The sequence below is a fragment of the Protopterus annectens genome, chromosome 1.part2 (assembly GCF_019279795.1).
Source record: "Protopterus annectens isolate FY-2018-M chromosome 1.part2, PAN1.0, whole genome shotgun sequence".
Taxonomy (NCBI): domain Eukaryota; kingdom Metazoa; phylum Chordata; order Ceratodontiformes; family Protopteridae; genus Protopterus; species Protopterus annectens.
The window spans coordinates 739,876,952-739,896,059 of NC_056727.1; the positions used below are offsets into that span (position 1 = coordinate 739,876,952).

Consider the following 19,108-nt stretch of genomic DNA (forward strand, 5'->3'; position numbering starts at 1 on the left):
TTTTATGGAAAGATTTTACTGTTAACCTTTTTTACAACACTAGCTTTGTTGCACATAACAGCTACAAGTCAAAGGTAAAATAATCCTACATGAAACTACAGGGAAATTGAATGCTTTATAGATAAAAATTCAAAGTCAAAGTTAAAGTAAACTTCATTGTCATTTAGAACTACACACGTGTAGACTAAACAAACTTCTTAAGATTACAAAGGAAATTGAAATAACGCATGCAAGTAGAGAAATAAACATAACTAACAAATACAATGATGCACCCAGTACATGCAAGAAAGAGCAGAGACATTTACCAACACTCATATATGAAAAGAATACCCTTCCCTGAGTTAAATTAACTACCCTATTTAAAGTAATACAAAACATACTACAGTCTGAAATGGCAAAGTTACTTGTCTAATATTGCATTTGAGTAAGTTAAATAATACTGACTATGGATATATTAAATAAATATTGCACTTACTTGGAATATATGTAAGTATATATTACAGAAATAAATAAAAATTGACTTAGGTGTCCAGACCCCTTGGAATAGTGACTGAGTTCAGAAGTCTAATCACTGTAGAGTAGAAACTGTTACTGAATCTTGTAGTCCTGCAGTGGATGCTGCGATATCTCCTACCCGATGCCAGATGCTTAAACAGTCCATGCGCAGGATGCATGTTGTCCTGTATTATTCTGGTGGCCTTTTGGATGCTTCTTGCAGAATAAAGATGTTGTATCAATGGAAGACTGGAACCTGCTACCTTCTCTGCAACCCTCACCACTCTTTGTAGTGTCCTCCTTTCTATAACTGTGCAGCTTCCAAACCATACTGTGACGTTGCAGGTGAGGATGCTCACTGTTGCAACTCTATAGAAGGTGGAGTGAATATGAGGAGATATCTTAGCTTTTTTCAGCCTTCTTAAGAAGTGGAGGCATCAGTGTGCTTTCTTGATCAGTTGGCCGGTGTTTCCTAACCACTAGAGATCCTTTGATATCTGTACACTCAGGAATTTCATACTCTAAATCCTCTCCACACTCTCACCATTGATCCTGAGCACTGGATGGTTTGTTCTCCTTTGATGATAATCTCTTTGGTCTTGGTTACCTTCAGGTCAAGGTTGTTACCCTCACACCAACTGATTACAGATGCCACCTCCTCTGTGTACGCCCTTTCATTCTCCTTTGTGATGAGCTCCACAACTGTGGTGTCATCAGGAAACTTGATGAAATGGTTGGACTTGTACTTAGCAGAGCAGTCGTGGGTCAGGATGATGAATAACAGTGGAGTGAGAACACATCCCTGTGGAACCCCGGTGTTACTCATGATGTACTTTGATGTGTTCTTACCTGAACACACCTTCTATGGTCTCTCAGTCAGGAAGTCCAGGATCCAGTGACAGAGATGTTTACTGATTCCTAAATGTGAGTATTTCTATCAGCTGCGTTGGTACCACCATATTAAATGCAGAGCTGAAGTCTATGTACAGCATCCTCACATAGTTATCTTTGTCCTCTAAATGCTCAAGGGAGATGTGTAGTGCTACTCATGTGGCATCAGCCATGGATCGGTTAGCTCTATATGCAAACTGCAGAGGGTCAAAATCAGGAGGTAGGCATGATGAAAGATGCGTTTTGATCAGCTGCTCAAAGTATTTCATAACAGTGGATGTCAGAGTGACTGGTCTGTAGTTGTTAGGGCTAGAGGGAGTGGTTTTCTTAGTTAGTGGGATGATGTTAGTTACCTTGTTGCACAAAGGTACTTTTACCATGACAAGAGAGGTGTTAAATATTTTCTTTGATCACTGTGCATAGCTGATCAGCACAGCCTTTTAACACCCAGCCCAGTATGTTGTCTGGGCCAGCAGCCTTCCTGGGGTTCACTCTCCTTAGCTCTATTCTTACCTCCTCTGTGCCGAGGCTGAATATTGCATCCTTCTAATCAGTGGGTAGCTTTAGTGCCAACCTGTTGTTTCTGTCCTCAAATCTACCAAAGAAGATGTTCAAACTGTCCAGGAATTTGATGTCCTCACACTGTGGTGACCTGATTTTGTAGTCATTGATCTCCTGTATACCTTGCCATAGTCTCCTTGCATCCTTCATCTCTTCAGAGTAGCTCTGCACCTTTCTACCATACTCCCTCTTAGCTTCCTTTATACCCTTCCTCAGATTCCCTCTTGCTACACTTAGGCCTGCTTTGTCCTTAGCCCTGTAAGCTGTGTTTCTTTCCTTCAGAAGCTCCTATACTGTAGGAGTGACCCCTAGCTTCTGGTTAGCTCTAACAGTGATACTCTTGGTATTTGTTACCCCATCAACACAGTTTGAAATGTATGCCATCATTACCTTAGTGTATTCATCAATGTTTAGATGCTAATTCGTTGTGGCTGTCTCCTTAAACATATCCCAGTTAGTTCTTTCAAGCAGTCTTCATACCCTGATTTGTTTCTTTGTGGGTTTCTCTCTAACCAGTGCAAGTTTGTAAGCTGGTGATAGCAAGATGGTATAATGGACAGAGTTTGGGGAAGTTGCACTGCTTTATATGCTTTCTTTAAATGTATGTACACTTTAACCAAGATATTATCACCCCTTGTAGGAGTGTCCACATACTGATGTTAGTGTGGGAGTACTTCTTTCAGATCTGCTTTATTAAAGTCACCAGTTTTTATGTGTGCAAAGTCAGGATATTTGCTCCACAGCTCACCCATGTGATTGCATAGTTTATTTAGAGCCTCAGTGGTATTAGCACTAGGTGGGATATACACCACCGTTACCCTGACCCCATTCAGCTCCCTGGGCAAGTAGAATGGTCTACATTTAATGGACAGGAACTCTAAGTTTTCACAGCAGTGTGATAGTATGATTTCAGAGTTACTGCACCATCTTTTGTTAACATACATGCAGACTCCACACCTCCTCTGGCCTTCCCACACAGTGTATGTTTTCTGTCTGCATGAAACAGCATAAAATTCTCTAAGTTTACTGCACTATCGTTTATCTTGTCATGCAGCCATGTCTCAGTAATCAAAAATAAACAAGCATTTCTCACCTTGTTCTTGTTGGAGAGTCCTATCTCAAGTAGTCCATCCTGCTATCCAGTGATCTCACATTAGCTAACAGTATAGTTGGTAGTAAAGGTCTGTAGGGGGTTGCTTTTAACTTTACATCAGTACCTACTCTGCAACCTCTTTTCCTTGTTCTCTGACATCTCTTTCTCTTTTTTCTTGTCCAGCATATTCCAGAAACCTGTTCTACCAGTTTCAGACACTTTAGAGTGTGAAGAGTTAAAATATCCAACTGTTGTAGCTCTGTGCAAGTAGTAGGACCCAGATACTCTGCAGGCTTCAAGGCATCCAACCAGCAACATGTAAATGTCAACTGTAACGTCTGTCTACTATAAGTTATTGTACCCTCAATTGGAAGTGCAGAAACTGATTTTTTGAGATTTTCTGTGCAAAGGAAACAAAATATGCTCCAGCCGCTTTTTTTTTAAATGACTTTAAAGAACTGTTGTTGATATTGGTTATTTACTAATCCTAAATGGATAGACAAACATATTACTGCTTGAAAAAGCATCCTAATTACTGACATATCTTCAAAGTGAAATACGGAGTTATGAAGTATTTACCACAAACTCCTGTGGTATTCTCATTATATACATCTAAATTGATTAATTGTATGAAAATTGGAAACTCATCTATAATTCACATCCTCAAAGGTATCATTGCAAGTCACTGGCAAACCCTTGCTGGAATGTATTTTCTAAGATGTTTTTTTTTCATTCTCATTCTTTCTTCCTCACTGCCTGCTATTCACCAGCCCTCACATGGCCTTGCAGATCTGTTTCTTCAACTCAGCTCAACATAGGACTTTGTCCTTCAGAAAGACATCAGGGTTTTCTATACTTTATGCTCCTTCCCTCTATCAATTTCAGGCCAAATAATCCTCACACTGCAGACTCTTCTAAGCATTTACATTTCTGCACATACCTTATGCCTGCCTATAGCTTCATATGTTCATAGGTAGGTACTAGGCTATCGGCGGCCCAAGGGCCTACGTAAGCCTAGCCAGCAAGATTCCATAGCTTATGCCACCCAAGAAAGTTATTTTCCTGTGCCACTGTCCAGCAGAGACACAGAAGTGGTCCCCATGGTGTATTTCCTATTTCCCATACACTCATCAAGATTTTTCTTGAAGAGTGCTAATGAAGAACTTTGCGTGACATAGATGGGTAGCTTGTTCCAGAGTATAGGAAGTCTCTGGGACAAGAATCTATCCCTCAAGCGTGTCCTGTTTATTATGGTGATAAGGTTTAGGTCCCTAGAGCGTGTAGCTCGGAGGGATTGGGATTTCTTTAGGTGTAGCATGTCCAAAAGCTCTTGGTTTGACATAGCTTTATATGTTAGGCAGAGATCACCTCGGAGTAGGCAATATGTTATGGAGTAAAGCTGGAGTTTTTTGAGGCGGTCAGTGTAGGGCATTTGTTTGAGGCCAGTATTCCTCTTTGTGAGGTACTTCTGTGGTCTTTCCAGCTGCTGCAGATGTCTTGTGAGGTACATTCCAAAAGGGACATTGTACTCTATAATGGGTATAATGAGTGATGAGTAGAGGGGAACAATGACCTCTTTTTTCCTGGATGAGAACCCTTTTATGTTGAGGTGTGCCACGTAGAAGGACTTCCTGACTACTGTTGCAATGTGACTATCAAAGGAGAGACTACTGTCCACCTGGGTCCCAAGCTCTCTTATCATGCATTCGGTGTTAAGTAGATTGCTGCCTATGTGGTAGTTCATGGGTACGGAGTTTTTACCAAAGTAGATGGCACTGCACTTTTTGGCATTGAGCTTGAGGCCATGGCTCTGACACCAGGCATCTGTCTCAGTGAGGCCCTTCTGTAGGATGTACACATCATTTGGGGACTTGACTATGGCTCCTAGTTTGCAGTCATCTGCAAACTTCATTAGCGAGAGGCCTTCTGTGTTAGCCTGTACTTCAGTGAAGTAGATACCAAACAGGACACCTCCCAGGATGGAACCCTGTGATACTCTACTTGTCACTGCTTTGAGGTCAGATTTGGAGTCTGCAACTTTTACAATGTTGTTTCTGTCAGTGAGCCAGATGGCAACCCATCTTGTGATGTAGGGATTTATACCTAGTTTAGTCAGTGTAGCTATAATTCCAGAATGGAAGATGGTGTCGAAAGCCTTGGCGAGGTCAAGATAGGCTGTGTGAACCACCTTACCCTCATCTACGGCTTTGGTGACTGCCTCAAAGAAGTCGATCAGGTTCAGGAGGCATGATCTGCCTTTCACAAACCCGAACTGGGTGGGATCCAGAGTTTGGAGGTTACCAATGTCTTTGTTTATGAGTTCCATGATGATACGTTCCATGGCCTTGCAGACCAGGCTTGTCAGACTAATAGGTCGATAGTTCCCGGGATCAGTTTTGGCTCCCCCTTTGTGGAGTGGGATAACTGTTGCTGTGCGCCATTCAGTGGGCTCAAAGCCTGATGTGAGGCTATTATTGAACATGGTGCTTAAGTGGGGAGCCAGTTCGTTCTGACGTTTGTGTAAAACTCAGCCTGGGATGTTGTCCATTCCCATGGATGCTGTGTTTTTGGCTTTAGAGAGTGCAGCTTTTACCTGCGTAGTTGTGATTACAGGGACTCTGCATTCTTCCTGTATAGATATGGGCCCTTTAGGGGGTGAGAGGGGGTAAAATTAGCACTGAACCGATCTGCCAGGATGTTGGCAATATCAGTTGGTTCTGTAATTTTCATGCCTTTGTGCTGTAACTCAGAGCCAATCTGGGTGTTGCCATCTAGATTCTTGACATAGCTATAGAATGCTTTGTGGTTGTCCTTGGATTTAGTGGCAATTTTGTTTTTGTAGCTAGCTTTGGAGGATCTTAAAAGGGATATCAGCTTCTTACTGAGGCTGACCAGGGAACTCCTCCACTCATGGGATTTTACTCTCTTTTTCAACAGTTTCTTCCTTCTGTTGTACAGTTTGTTTATGGCAGGGGACCACCAGATTGGCTTCCTTTTTTGGAGGATAGCGTCTTGGTTCTGTTTGGAATAGCACGATCCATGCACTTGTGTAAGTGCTTATAGAGTGCATTTGTGTAGGATTCAGCAGTTCTAACTGTATTGTCCATCTGCATGGGTGTCATGAAGTTCACCACTTCTGTCTTAAGAAGCATGAAGTTGGCTTTGGGGAAATTTTTTACTGTGGTTTCTTTAATGGGGGGTCGGGCGGGATGTGGATATCAAGGGTGATAAGCTTATGATCGGATTGGACCAACGAGGAGGTGACTTCAGGTGTGGAACACCGGTCACTCATGTTGGTAATGACTGGGTTTAGAATATTGTTGCCCCTGGTCGGGGTGTGGATAAGTTGATCTAGGGCATTGGAGTTTATGAATTCCAGAAAGCATTGAGTGAAGGAGTTGGTACATGAGTAGTTTTCCCAGTTAATGGTGGGGTAGTTGAAGTCACCCATTATTAGGGTGTTTGGTTGAACCCTAATATTTTCCAGCACATAAAGAAAAGAGGAGTGGGAATCCTGGGGCATGGTGGGGATCTGTAGCAAGCTACAATTTGGATTGCAATTTTGCCCAGTCAGTTGCAATTGGATAACCTCGGATGCATTATGCTGAGCAACTAGCCTGGAGGTGTGGATGTCCTTAATGAATATGGACACACCTCTGCCTTTGGTGTTTCGGTCCAGGTTACATGGCCGAAAACTGTGGTATGAGTTATAGCCTGATAGTGCATGGGTGCTTTCTGGAGCCTTGAACCAGGTCTCAGTCACTGCACAGATATCGATGTTCTCCATTTTAAGGAGTGCCTCGAGTGAGTGCATTTTGAGATTTAGACTTCTAGCACTGAGTAGCATTACCCTCAGTTTTTGTTTGCCTGTTCCTGTTATGGTGGTGAATTTGTTATTTGAACCCTGCCTAAAAAAGGCACTATAGGAGCAGCAAGAGCCTCAGCCAGTATCCGGAATCCCAGGGGTGACAGGTGCAGGCCAGCTGTGGCAAAGCATCATGGTTTGTCGACCATGTCATCCCAAGCAGACAGATACTGGATCCCCTTAGAATGACACCAGAAGCTTAGCCAATTGTTGAAGTCAATCATTTCGTCCTTGTACTGCGGTATCATTCTGGGTGATGGCAGAATGCTACTCAGGGCCAGGGTCATACCTGCCTGGGCTACAAGATCAGAGAGCTCTTCCATATCTCTTTTCATGTAGTCCAGGGAGGTACGTCTCAGGTCATTCACACCAATATGGACAATGAGAGAGTCATATTTGTACTTGTTGTGGAGTGACCTGAGTGCGTGGGTTATGTGGTGGATCCTGGCACCCGACAGGCAGCTGACAGTAACCTTCTCCTTGTTTAGCCTGGTGAGTGGGACATCAGTGTGCCTGACTATAGAGTCACCTATGACTAGTGTGTTGGGTACGTTGTTTTGCCTTACTGGCTGTGGTTGAGTGGCACACTGAGTCTGTGGGCTATGTGTCATTTGGGTTGTGTTGGGGGATGGAGGTTGCTTGTGTTTCTGCTTTGGAGGTCTCTGTTGCTTAGACAGATTATTATTGAGAGCCCCTGCGAATGTTTTTGTGTTACTGTGTGTGGATTTTGGTGGTGTAGATTTAGTGAGACTATGTGATGAGTGTGGTGTGGTACAAATGTTTACCTTCTCCTCATGACTGTCAAGTTCAGTCTTGGTTGGAGAGAGCACTGCTTGCTTGGCATTCATTCGCAGTCATTCACACTGCTCCTACAGTAGAAGAAGCTGCCATCCTTCCCCTATGATGGATGAGCCATTGTCAGCCATTACAGACCCTCTACCTCACAGACTCCTACAGTACCTAGGTCACTAATCAGTCTGAGGTTGTTTATGGCATAGACAGTGCTTTACCCCTTTGCACCACAGATACAGTTTATATTATTGTCAGATGTTCATTTACTGCATAATATTGTTGCACATTTTGACTCAAAGACATAAGCCCACTGTCTAATTCATAATCTAATGCATCCTGGCAAGATGCAGTGTTTGTTTGATATTACAGAAGACTTCTTCTCTCGCAGATGACAGACTATTCTTACCAGTGTGTTCAGTTGTGAAGCAGGTGCTTTGTATTATTCTACAATTCCTTATCCAGTTTACTATTTTGAATGATGCAAGGGTACCTGGAGTATCATGAAAATGAGTGTTCTTTTGGAAAGGATGTCACTGTCTGCAGCTGTTTCTTAAGAGGAGATACAGTAACATAGTCACTTATAAAACAGCAAACTGTAAATAACTCACTTATAAAATAACACCATGCTGAACATGTGTTTATGTAATAGTAATCCTGCTCAGTACAACAGGAACAGCAGGTTCAGACATCAGGTGTATATTCTCATCTAAGGAGCCAATGGTATGAAGCTGCCATCTGTGGGATTATGACAGAAGGCATTGATATCAGAATTCTTTCTAAACATAGCTATAACTGTTGCAATAGTAATCCTACTCAGTACGAGACTTAACTTTGGATGATAGAGGATCCACAAGTTCAGACACTGGATGTATTTGCTCAGTTGAGGAATGCTTCTAAGTCAGAATCCCACATAAATGTAATAATATGTGCTGGACCTTTTTATCATTACCTTTGAGCAGTAGCATAGCTAGGGTAGGGCAACAGGGGCAACTGCTCTGGGTGCAAAGTGTTGGAGGTGTGGTTAGCCAATCCCACATTTGTTGGCAAACCCGAGCACTGCAGTGCTCCAAGTGTGGTCTAAACTGTAGCAAATGCTTAACACATTGTAGCAAGCAGTTTACTGCAGTTTAAAATTAAAAAAAAAAATATATATATATATATATATATATATATATATATATCTATATATATATATATATCTATATATATATATATATATATATATATATATATATATATATATATATATAAAATTAAGCTTAAACCTGAGTGCTATAGTGCTTCATGCAGGCAGGGTATAAAACTGTACCAACTGTTTGCTACATTTCTGTGCAGGCACGGTATAAACTGTAGCAACTGTTTATTATATTTGTAGCAAGTGGTTTGCTACAGTTTAAAAGAAGAAAAAACTATTATTATAGCTATTATTTTTAATAAAAGGGAGAAAGGTTGAGAGCAGGGCACAGAAATGGGACCCAAATAGCTGGGCAGGAGGGGGTGAGGTATTGTGCATCTGATCACTTGGTTCGTATGCTAGTAGAAGGAATGTCCATTTTTTTTCAGGGGCTGGTTCATGGTACCAGCACAGGGTGCTGGTTGAGCCAGCTATGATTCTGCTTTTGAGTTAAACGTGGCTGCTCCTTGTTTTGTAAGTGTAGGCATTGTGTTGTTATTGTACTGTAATGCAATCATTCTGAGTTTCTTCCTGTGTTAGCATGTTTCCTTGGGAATAGTTCATATATGGTGCTGATTTTTCACACATAACATACATGCACCTTCTGTGTGATTTGTTATTAAATTTGACATGTTCTGAGAGGTACATAGGAAGAGTCACTGAAGAGCCCTCTAATAAGAAGAGTCTAGGGAATCCTTCTACAGGTGAAACCACAAAGAAAATAAGAGTCTCCTTTTTAAAAGCATATGTAGTCTTCACTGTATAAGAGTACATTCAAGACGCTGCCTGTACTCTAGCACCCTGTGAAGATACAGCATTGTTGACAAGGTAACTGTCAGAAGAATAAGCTATGATAAAAGGGCTAGCATGGGACAAATGTGCAAAAGTTACTGGATGAAGCCATGATGCCATGCCATATTAGGGTATTAGCTGAGTATGAAAAGCTATGATGAGAAGCATCATATACAGGAGTGTTAAGTATACTCATGTCATGTGACTGAAATGGCATCCAATACGATAGTAGGGGAAAATGAAAGCGGGAAGAGCAGAAACTCAAACTTTTGATTACATTTCTGATTCTTCTCTGCTTCCTAACTTTTGCACCTCCATATACATAAGTCCTAAAATCATAGCACTGACTTCTAAAAATCATCAAAGCAGGTAGGCTCACTTTACTACTTTTAAGAATATAATGTCTTAGAAAACTCCACTGAGTCACTGGATAATGATATATAAGCTTAATTAATTATTTATTTATTTTATTTTACATTTGTTGACCCTGAATGTCTGACTGAGCCGAGGCCCTTTTTCAGCAGAGGCCCGGGAGAAAAGCTCCAGTACATGTTTGTCTTTTGGCTTTTTCCTGGTAAGGGGTCACCACAGCGGTACTCCGGTCTGCTAATGATTGGCAGTAGATTTTTATGAAACGCTGAGGTGCCAGCTCGACGCCCAACCTTCAATGAAGGCACGCCCATTTACGCATGCATGTCTTTCGAATGCTACCCAACCAAGGGGAGGACATGCAGACTCCACACAGGAGGCACTCCAAAGCCAAGCCGAGAATCATACATACAAGTATAAAATTAAGTGCTTAATATAGATTTTATACAAGTAGAATACAGCTACATCTTATACAGATAACAATTGGTTGTACATATATTAGTTAAGCAGAAAGGAATATAAAGTACAAAAATCAGGTGTTTTTTTTTTTGTTTGTTTTTTTTTTTTATTATCAAATCAGACCAGAAATTATATGAGTATTACAGAGAGAAGTACATAGATTGAGGAAAAGTTGAGAATGGAAAGTTTTCAATGAGGGTTTGAGCACTGGCAGATCCATTTCTTATTGAAATATCCCTTTAGTGTTAGCTTAAACTGTTTGGGGTGTGCCTGTGTTCGAATCTTGAGGGGTGGTTTGTTCTATTCAATAGAGGGACAGTAGCTATATACATTTTGTCCTGCTTTAGATTTGGGCTTGTATATTTTTAGAAGGTCTTGGGAAGAGCTACGGAGGTTTCTTGTAGGACCATAGTGGGAGATGATAGAGTGTAAGGCTGGACAGAAAGATGGCTGATATAAGATTGAGTGTACGGTTTGGAGCTGAGAGAGAAGGAGGAGTTGGGGCAGTTCGAGCCAGTTTAAGCATCTTAGTGAGAGACAGTGGTGAGATCTGTAGGGTTGTTGGGTTGCAAATCTAGCTACTTTGTGATAAGTAGTCTGAATTCTAGCAAGGAGAGAGGAGTTAAGGTTAGTAAGAATTTGACAGCAATATGTTAAGCAGGGAAGAAGACAGGCATGAGTGAGGGCTATCTTGGCTTCCTGAGTAAGAAATTTGTTATTTCTATATATTAGACCGAGCTTAAGGTGGGTTTTCCTGATACAATTATTTATGTGGAGATCGAATTTTAGTTGGTCATCGATTGTAATACCAAGGAGTTTTTAGCTTGATTCGGCTACGATTATTGAGTGACTGGATAGCGAAGGAGGTCTTAATGTGGTTAGCTTTTTTAGGGAGGAAGAGTAGGAGTTTTGTTTTTTTAGGGTTTAGGATGAGTTGGTTGTTGGAGAGCCATGTTTCTACCCAGTTAAAGGATGACTGGGTAGCTGTTAAGAGTTCTGAGTGAGAATTAGTTATAGTTATGACTGCAGAGTCATCAGCATATTGTATAATAGAGGAAAGTGGGCAGGAGGTATAGAGCAAGTTTGTGAAGATGTTGAAAAGTAGTGGCCCTAAAATGGATCCTTGAGGGACTCCCATTTGTATTTGTAGTGGAGTTGATAGAGCAGTATCCCATTTTACAGACTGGAATCTCTCTCTAAGATAGCTTTCAAACCATGCCACTGTATCAGGAGAGAAATTGAGGTTGGATAGTTTGTTTAATAGTAGAGAGTGAGAGACAGTATCAAAGGCCTTAGAGAGGTCAAGGAAGAGACAGGAGATATGTTTATGGTCATCTCTGGCCAGGGAAATTGTATTGAGAAAGGATAGGAGTGCTGTATAGGTACTATGCTTTGGTCGAAAACCATGTTGAGTAGGTGTAAGTAGGTTTTCCTGTGAGAGATGATCCATGACTTGAGTATGAATGCACTTTTCAAGAACTTTAGATAGAGGGGAGAGGATGGCAATAGGCCTAAAATTAGAGATTTCAGTGGAGTTACCTCCTTTGTGGATAGGTATGGTATAGAAGTGTTTCCAGATGGAAGGTACTTTAGACTCCGAGATGGAACTATTTATGAGGATAGAGATAGGCTAGGCAAGTGAGTGGGCAGCTGACTGGAGAAAGTAGAGTGGGATGTTATCTCCAGATACAGATCAGGGTTTAAGTTTGGAGAGTAAGGTACGGATGTGTGTTGTGGGGATGGGCTTGAGAGAAAAGATTTTAGAAGGAGTTGTTGTTGAAGAGAAAGCTGGGTTTGTGGGGTTCTTTATGTTGGAGCAATTTGAGTTAAAGAGATTGGATATTGATTCAACAATGTAAGTGTTGAAGGTGCTGGCTGTGTCTACTGGTGTCTTTTCTGGGGTAGGGTTGGGTGAGGTAGGGTTTCCCAGATGGAGCATTTGATTGATTGTGTGCCAGAATATTTTTGGGTCTGATTTTAGTGTTGAAGGGGGGTTATAGTAGAATTCTTTTTTGTCTTTGTTGATTAGTCTTTTGACCAGGTTTCTTTGTTCTTTGTATATTTGTAGATCATAGGGATTTTTTGTTTGAAGCCATTTTTCCAGGACGTATCTCTAGACTTCATGAGAGTTCTTGTGTTTTTTGTTAGCCAAGGAGATATTTTAGCTTTTGTCCTGATTTTACGAGGTGGGGCTAGTGAGTTAATGATATCCAGAAAAGTAGAGTTGAAAGCAATGACAGCTTCATCTAAAGGAAGCTGAGCGAGGAAGTCTCAGTTTACTCTAGATGTTAGAGTGTTAAAAGTTTCCGGGTTAAAATTGGAGAGATTATGCCTGGTAAAAAATGTGTGTGGTTTTCAGAGGTGACTAGTATATCTTAGCACTTTTATAGGTGAGTGGTCACTCAGGGAATCAGGGAGAGTTTTAGGATTGTGATATTTGGATGGAGTTAAGACAAGTATCCAATCTATGAGTGTATTTGTAGTGTGGGTGTTGTTAGAGTGTGTTGGCTTAGTAATTAGCTGGGTAAATCCACACAGATTAATATTGTGGGTGGATCCAGGATTATTAAGGGTTAGCCAATTGATGTTCATGTCACCAAGGAGGATTGTTTAATTTGGGATATTCAGGGAAAAATAGGAGAGAATGTTTTCCAGTATTGGAATATTATCACCTGGTGGAATGTAGGTGGCTACTATAGTGATTGTAGTGTAGTTGTTTAGTTTAAGGTTAACTGCCAGTATTTTTGCTGGGGAGAAAGATGGCTTTGGATTTGTGATGAGAGAAATAGTGAGATTACTAGAATAGACTATGGCAACTCCCCCACCCTTTTTGTCGATTCGGTCTAGGCGAATCATGTTATAGCCGGGGGGAGGGGTATCTTTATCTAGGTTGTGTGGTTTAAGCCAGGTTTCTGTTACTGCAATGACATCAGGGGTATGATTTGCTATCCAAGCATGGAACTGACTAAGTATAATGAAAAACCACACAAGTACAATGATAAACGAATGCAAATGCAATGTTCAACCAGAAATCCAGGAGCGAACCACCATATAATCAGCCAGCAAAATTTATTCATAAAGCAATCACAAAAAGAGTAAATGGTTAGTGCTTTTGTGTAAGTAAATGTTATACTTCATCATACCTGATCTGGCTGAACGTTGCATTTACGTTCGTGTATAACTGACTAAGTTTGTTGAGAATGCTTCTGGTATTAATAGAATATAAGGAGCTTTGTTTTTGGGGAGTAGTTAGAGGGGCTGAGGTGGGAGAAATGTTTGGACCAGAGGTAAGGTTCAGGTTTGGACCTGGGTTTGGATGAATATCACCTGCTATAAGTATAGTGGTGGGAAAACTTTTGGATTTTGATGTGAATTGGGTAGTATCTAATAAGCTTTGTCTTGTTTTTTGGAGTTAGGGAGTAAGAAGGAGGTATTTTTATTTTAGGGAGTAGAAAGTTTAAGGGTAGGAAAGAGGGAGAGATGATGAAGTCAATTTTTGAGTTAGGTTGATCATTTGGGAGTGGGTTGGTGGGGTGTTTATGGAAGGAGGGTAATGGTGCATGGGGTGCAGTGAGATGATGTAAGAAGATTAGTTGAAGTAGGAGAAGGATGGTGAGCATAAAGGTACACATAGTGGGAGATCAGATATAGGAAAGAGTATAGAATGGAGTTTGATTGAGAAAAAGGGGGAAAAGTAGGTGTGGTGGAAGTGAGAGGGGGTAGAGGTATGTTTAGGAAGTGGCTGTGTGCAAGAGGTTAGTACATTTAGGGTTTAGTTAATGAATAAGGTGGAAGAGGGTGAGAGTTGGGGAGGAGAAAGTATGATTGTAGGATGGTGTGGTGTAGGAGTGGGAGTGGTCTGAAAAACCTGAGGGAGATCTGATTGGTAGTTATATGAGGGGTGTGTGTGTGTATTTCTACAATAAGTATAGGAGGACTGGGGCGGGTAAAATTTGGGGGCAGGGTAGGGGAGCAGAGTGAGCCCGTAGGGTGAAAGGAGTGGGATACAGCAAGTGAAGAGAGTGCAGCAGAAAACGTATCAGCAACTGTAGTACAATACTAAGGTAAGTGGTTAATTTAATGAAAAACTGTTCGGGGGGGGGGAGCTTTGTTAACAGGCTGGAAATATGTTCGTATTTTAGCAAGGTGAAAAGGCTGTATAACAGTTAAGGAGCTAGAGAGTATGAATTAGAAAAAGAGTTCAGCCAACTTTAGGTACTAAACCTCAGGAGAAGTGTAGTACTAGCTATTTTGTTGGTAGGCACTGCCACCTAGTGGCATAAGAAGGATAGCAAGCAGAAGTGTTAAGTAAGTCTTTGAAGTAAAATGATTATTCAGGGTTTAAAGACTGGAGGGGGGAGAGTAGCAAGCGGCCTGCGGCAGGCTTCTAAAGACACACACTCGGGAGGGCAGACAAGCACAACAATGCAATGCAATTATTTAATAGCATGTATGGACTTAAAAAGGTCCAAATCTATGGAGAAAAATAATTAAACTCTGAGAGAAGAAAGGCTAAACCAGAAAGCAAAATTCACAGCAGTTTGGCTAAACCACAGAGCTTAGAGGAATGATCATACATAACAATACTAAAAAATATAAATATATAAAGCTCTAGACTGACAACACACTTTGAAAGTTAATTAAATATTATTGATTACTCTGTAGTCTGTTCTAATAGGCACACACACACACACACACACACATGATTACTCTGTAGTCTGTTCTAATAGGCACACACACACACACACACATGATTACTCTGTAGTCTGTTCTAATAGGCACACACACACACACACACACACACACACACACACACACACACACACACACACACACACACACACACACACACACACACACAGTAGAAGAAAACATTGTATGTTAGAGGTACACACTCTCAGTATAAGAAAACATGGTATGTCAGTGTTTATTAGATGGTGGTCTTAATAAGAAGGCAATAATAAGCTGAAGTGACATTACGATATTGTTTAAATAGAAACTTGGGATGGAGCCTGTCTGTAAAGGGTAACAAGTATGTATTTACTACTGTTTACCCCAAATTTCAAAAGTGCACCATTTTGTAAATTTATTTGTTATACTTGGTAAAGGAGTAGGTTTAGTGTCACCTACTCCCCACCTAATTAACACTTAGTGGTTTACAGCTGGTCTAAGCAAAGCTTAGGGAGATAACCCCTTACAAAATACATTTACAGTGTCATATACAAGGAAGTTTCTTAAGGCTAAAGTGCATAGTAAGCAGGAGGCATAAAGCTGAAAATATGTGCCTCCACATGTAGCTTATAATTTGTTAGCAGAGCCTGCGTACTACAATGTGTCAGGGGTTTGTGCTGTGTGGCATTTCAACTCAGAGCAGAGGTTCACAGTGAGTTTAGACATTACTGCATTCAGATGGCAGCTGCTTTGATATTTTAAATTATGTGGTCTTCTCCGGTATGTAATACGGTCTTTGGTAAACTGCAGATGTTCCAAGTGGGCCTTTTGATAAGCAAACTGTCAAACATCATTGTGCCACATTGTCTATCTTGGTAGTGAAAGCCCTATAATTGATACTAAGGCTCTTTACATAAAAAATAATGCATTAGCACATTAAGGATGTATTATATAATATAACTGGAGAATGGTTGAGAAATTAGAAGCTACTGTATCACAGTCTTTTTTAAATTAACTTGCTAGCTGAATGAGCTTACTATGTAGGTATTATCTTTCCAGAAGTTACCTGGAATTACCAGTCTGTTTAAGTGAGCTCTCAGATTCACACAGTATGCCGTCAAAGACTTGCGGAAATTAAATTCTTAAGCACAACTTGAAACTCTTTAGCTTTAATTATTTGTATTAGCCTACTCTGGTTGTAAGTCTCTTTCTTAAGTATATTCTAAAATACCATTTTGTAAATGAACTGCTACATACATGAGCTTCCACAAATTATATGTTTCTGCAGTTAGCTGTGATTGTTGATATGCATTTAGAAATGTCAGATCTATTAATGGGGTGTCATCAATCAAAAATTCTACCCATTGTTTACAGATTTTTTTTTCTTTTTATATTTAAAAATGCCAGTCTTGAACAAATTAAATACAAGATTTATGATAGTCTAGAAGAATTGTAAATCATTGTAGAAAAACAGAAAATTAAGTGTAATGTAAGTTTTCTTTCAGGCTAGCAAATGTATTGTCAGTAAGTGTACAATCTTCCTCATTGTCTATTCAGGCTGCAAAGTATTATAAAAGTATCACTGTAGACTGCAAATTTCAACCAGAAGTTCATTTTATGAATCTCCAAGTTACAACTGAATAAGGATTCAATGTGTTGAGTTCAAGTGGATGGGAAGACTGACTACCTGAAGAAAACTTAAAAAAAAGCATTTTTTAATTTCACAGCTCCAAACGTATACATGCACTGATTCCATGGTCATACAAACTTGAAAAATATTGACATTTACAGAAAAAAATCACTGCTGGCAGACATTTAGAAACGAGTAAATAAATAAATAAAATAAAATAAAGAAAAAAAAATGATTTCCTATGAAAAATGGAGACTGGGGAGTTCTGTATCTAGTACCTGAATATAGCAGATGAAAACATATCCACTTAGAATTCAGTGAAGTGTATAGAAGCCCAGATTCAAACGGAGTCACCACTGTGAAACCCACACCTCCAAATCACGTTCTTCCAGAGACAAAGTAGGAAAACATCATCCTTTTCCTGAGGTGCCATCATCTTCGAGTTAATTATAATGAGAACAGAGATATAGGAATACAGTGGGTTTTGCTGACCCTAGGGAAACCATAGCTGTAATTTTCAGTTTGAATGCCATTGCGTGAATGTGAATTCATATGAAATGACATCTTAACTTTTGTCTTTCAGATTTCTGTTCTGTGCTCAGTACAAAGTGATACAGACAGCACTGACTATTGTTTATGAATAGTAACTTTCTGCTGCACTGTGAAGTTTGTATTCAAGAATGCACTGCTGATTTTTCTCCCTGTCCTTTTATTGTTACATGCATTCTCAGCTCCACATTCCCCAGCAAAGTGATGCCTTTCTTTCAATTGCAGCTCAGAGCATTGCCCTTTGAATACTTTATTGGACCAGACTGGACTCCACGGCTGTATATGTGTGCTTCTTTTTTCATTTTTGTTGCTCTTGATTCAGTTAATTAGAATGAATGCATGCAGCGGATATGTATCCGTGACACAACTCTGCAGATATGCATATGTACAAATTTTCATGTGCACATACATACACACATGCACATGCACACGTACACACAAACACTCACACACACACACACACACACACACACACACACACACACACTCATACATACAAACACAAAACTCATTCAATGAATGATGACAGTTGTCATTTATTATTCCTACTTGTTAGCTATGCTATTTCAAATTAAAGGGAAAAATGCTGATATTTACTATTTAAAATAATTTAAAAATGAATTTAATGAATGGTTGCTGGTCTAAGCTCAAAATTGTATAATCTTCCTGCACTAATAAATATTGTGGAATATCATTTTGCTTTCTTTTACTGTGAATTAAAAAAAAGCTTTATGTACTGGCAGACGTCACTACACTTATGAAGTTTACTGTGAAGTAAATAAATAAAGATCAAAGATGCACTTTGTTAACTTAAAGATATGACCATGTTCCCGGAGTATCAGCTGTTAAGCTTGTACAAAGTTAACTACTCACCACTCTGGCTGCTGGGTTATTCCTAAATCTGTTTCAGCAGTTCGGACAAGTAGCCAGTTCGTAATCTTGCATAGGAACTCAAATGGATTATCAGTGCAGGGCCCATCTGCACTTGTAACCTTGATGTCATTGTTTCCTCTAAGGACAAGGAGAAACACAACAGGATGCTGCATTGTGTTGTGAGCAGTTTGGGGAAATTAGTTGTCCCTCTGCATAGCTCATACACTGCCATCTGCAGGCCACTGCATAAGTTAGCACAGTGTCACAATTCAATTGTGTTTTGTAAAGTGACTGTAGCTTTATTTTTTGTATTTATTCTTTAGGGCATAATAGTCATAATTTGCTCATCTGCATTAATAAAAATGTCATTTACTGATTAAAATATTATTTCACCCTGTTCCACAAAAAATTCTCACCAGAGTCAGACAAATCTACATTGTACAAGTGAATTAACAATCAATGTCACTATACCTGGATACGTAGGTCTGAAAATAATATGTAAGCAACTGTAAACTAAAAGTCTGCACTTAAAAGGCATTGAGTCATGTTGGTATTTGCCATTTTATGCCCATGCAAACTAGCTGAGCTTCAGGTTTAGAACTAACTCAAAAAACAAGCCACCCAGGTGGAATCACAAAATTAATAGGCTGTATAACAGAAGGAAGAAAATCATGGCAAAAATTAGGAGATGCAGCACCCAGTAGGATAAAAGCACTCTCATCAAACTAAACAAACAACACAGAGGACAAATAATGTCTACCAAAGCCAAATCTGAGATAAAGTTGGCATCCCAGGCCAAGGACAGCCACAAGGCATTTTTATCTATTCCTGCAACCTCAAAGGCAATACACAATTGTGTACAGAGCTCATTGTAAATGGACTCACCTATACTGA

At 40.0% G+C, this 19,108-nt stretch overlaps 1 protein-coding gene across 4 annotated transcripts in view; it reads right to left on the reverse strand.

Annotated features, from left to right (window-relative positions):
- LOC122791085 (gap junction alpha-4 protein-like) overlaps nucleotides 1-18,363 on the reverse strand; it is a 77,664-nt gene extending 59,301 nt beyond the window's left edge. For 3 of the 4 annotated variants that reach the window (XM_044058866.1, XM_044058886.1, XM_044058877.1), the window contains exon 1: nucleotides 18,215-18,363. The gene's annotated coding sequence lies outside the window, so the exon portion shown is untranslated. Of the gene's footprint in view, nucleotides 1-17,070; nucleotides 17,343-18,214 lie in introns of those variants that run through there. The other variant, XM_044058893.1, reaches the window with a different exon arrangement.
- Nucleotides 18,364-19,108: the final 745 nt, after the last annotated feature.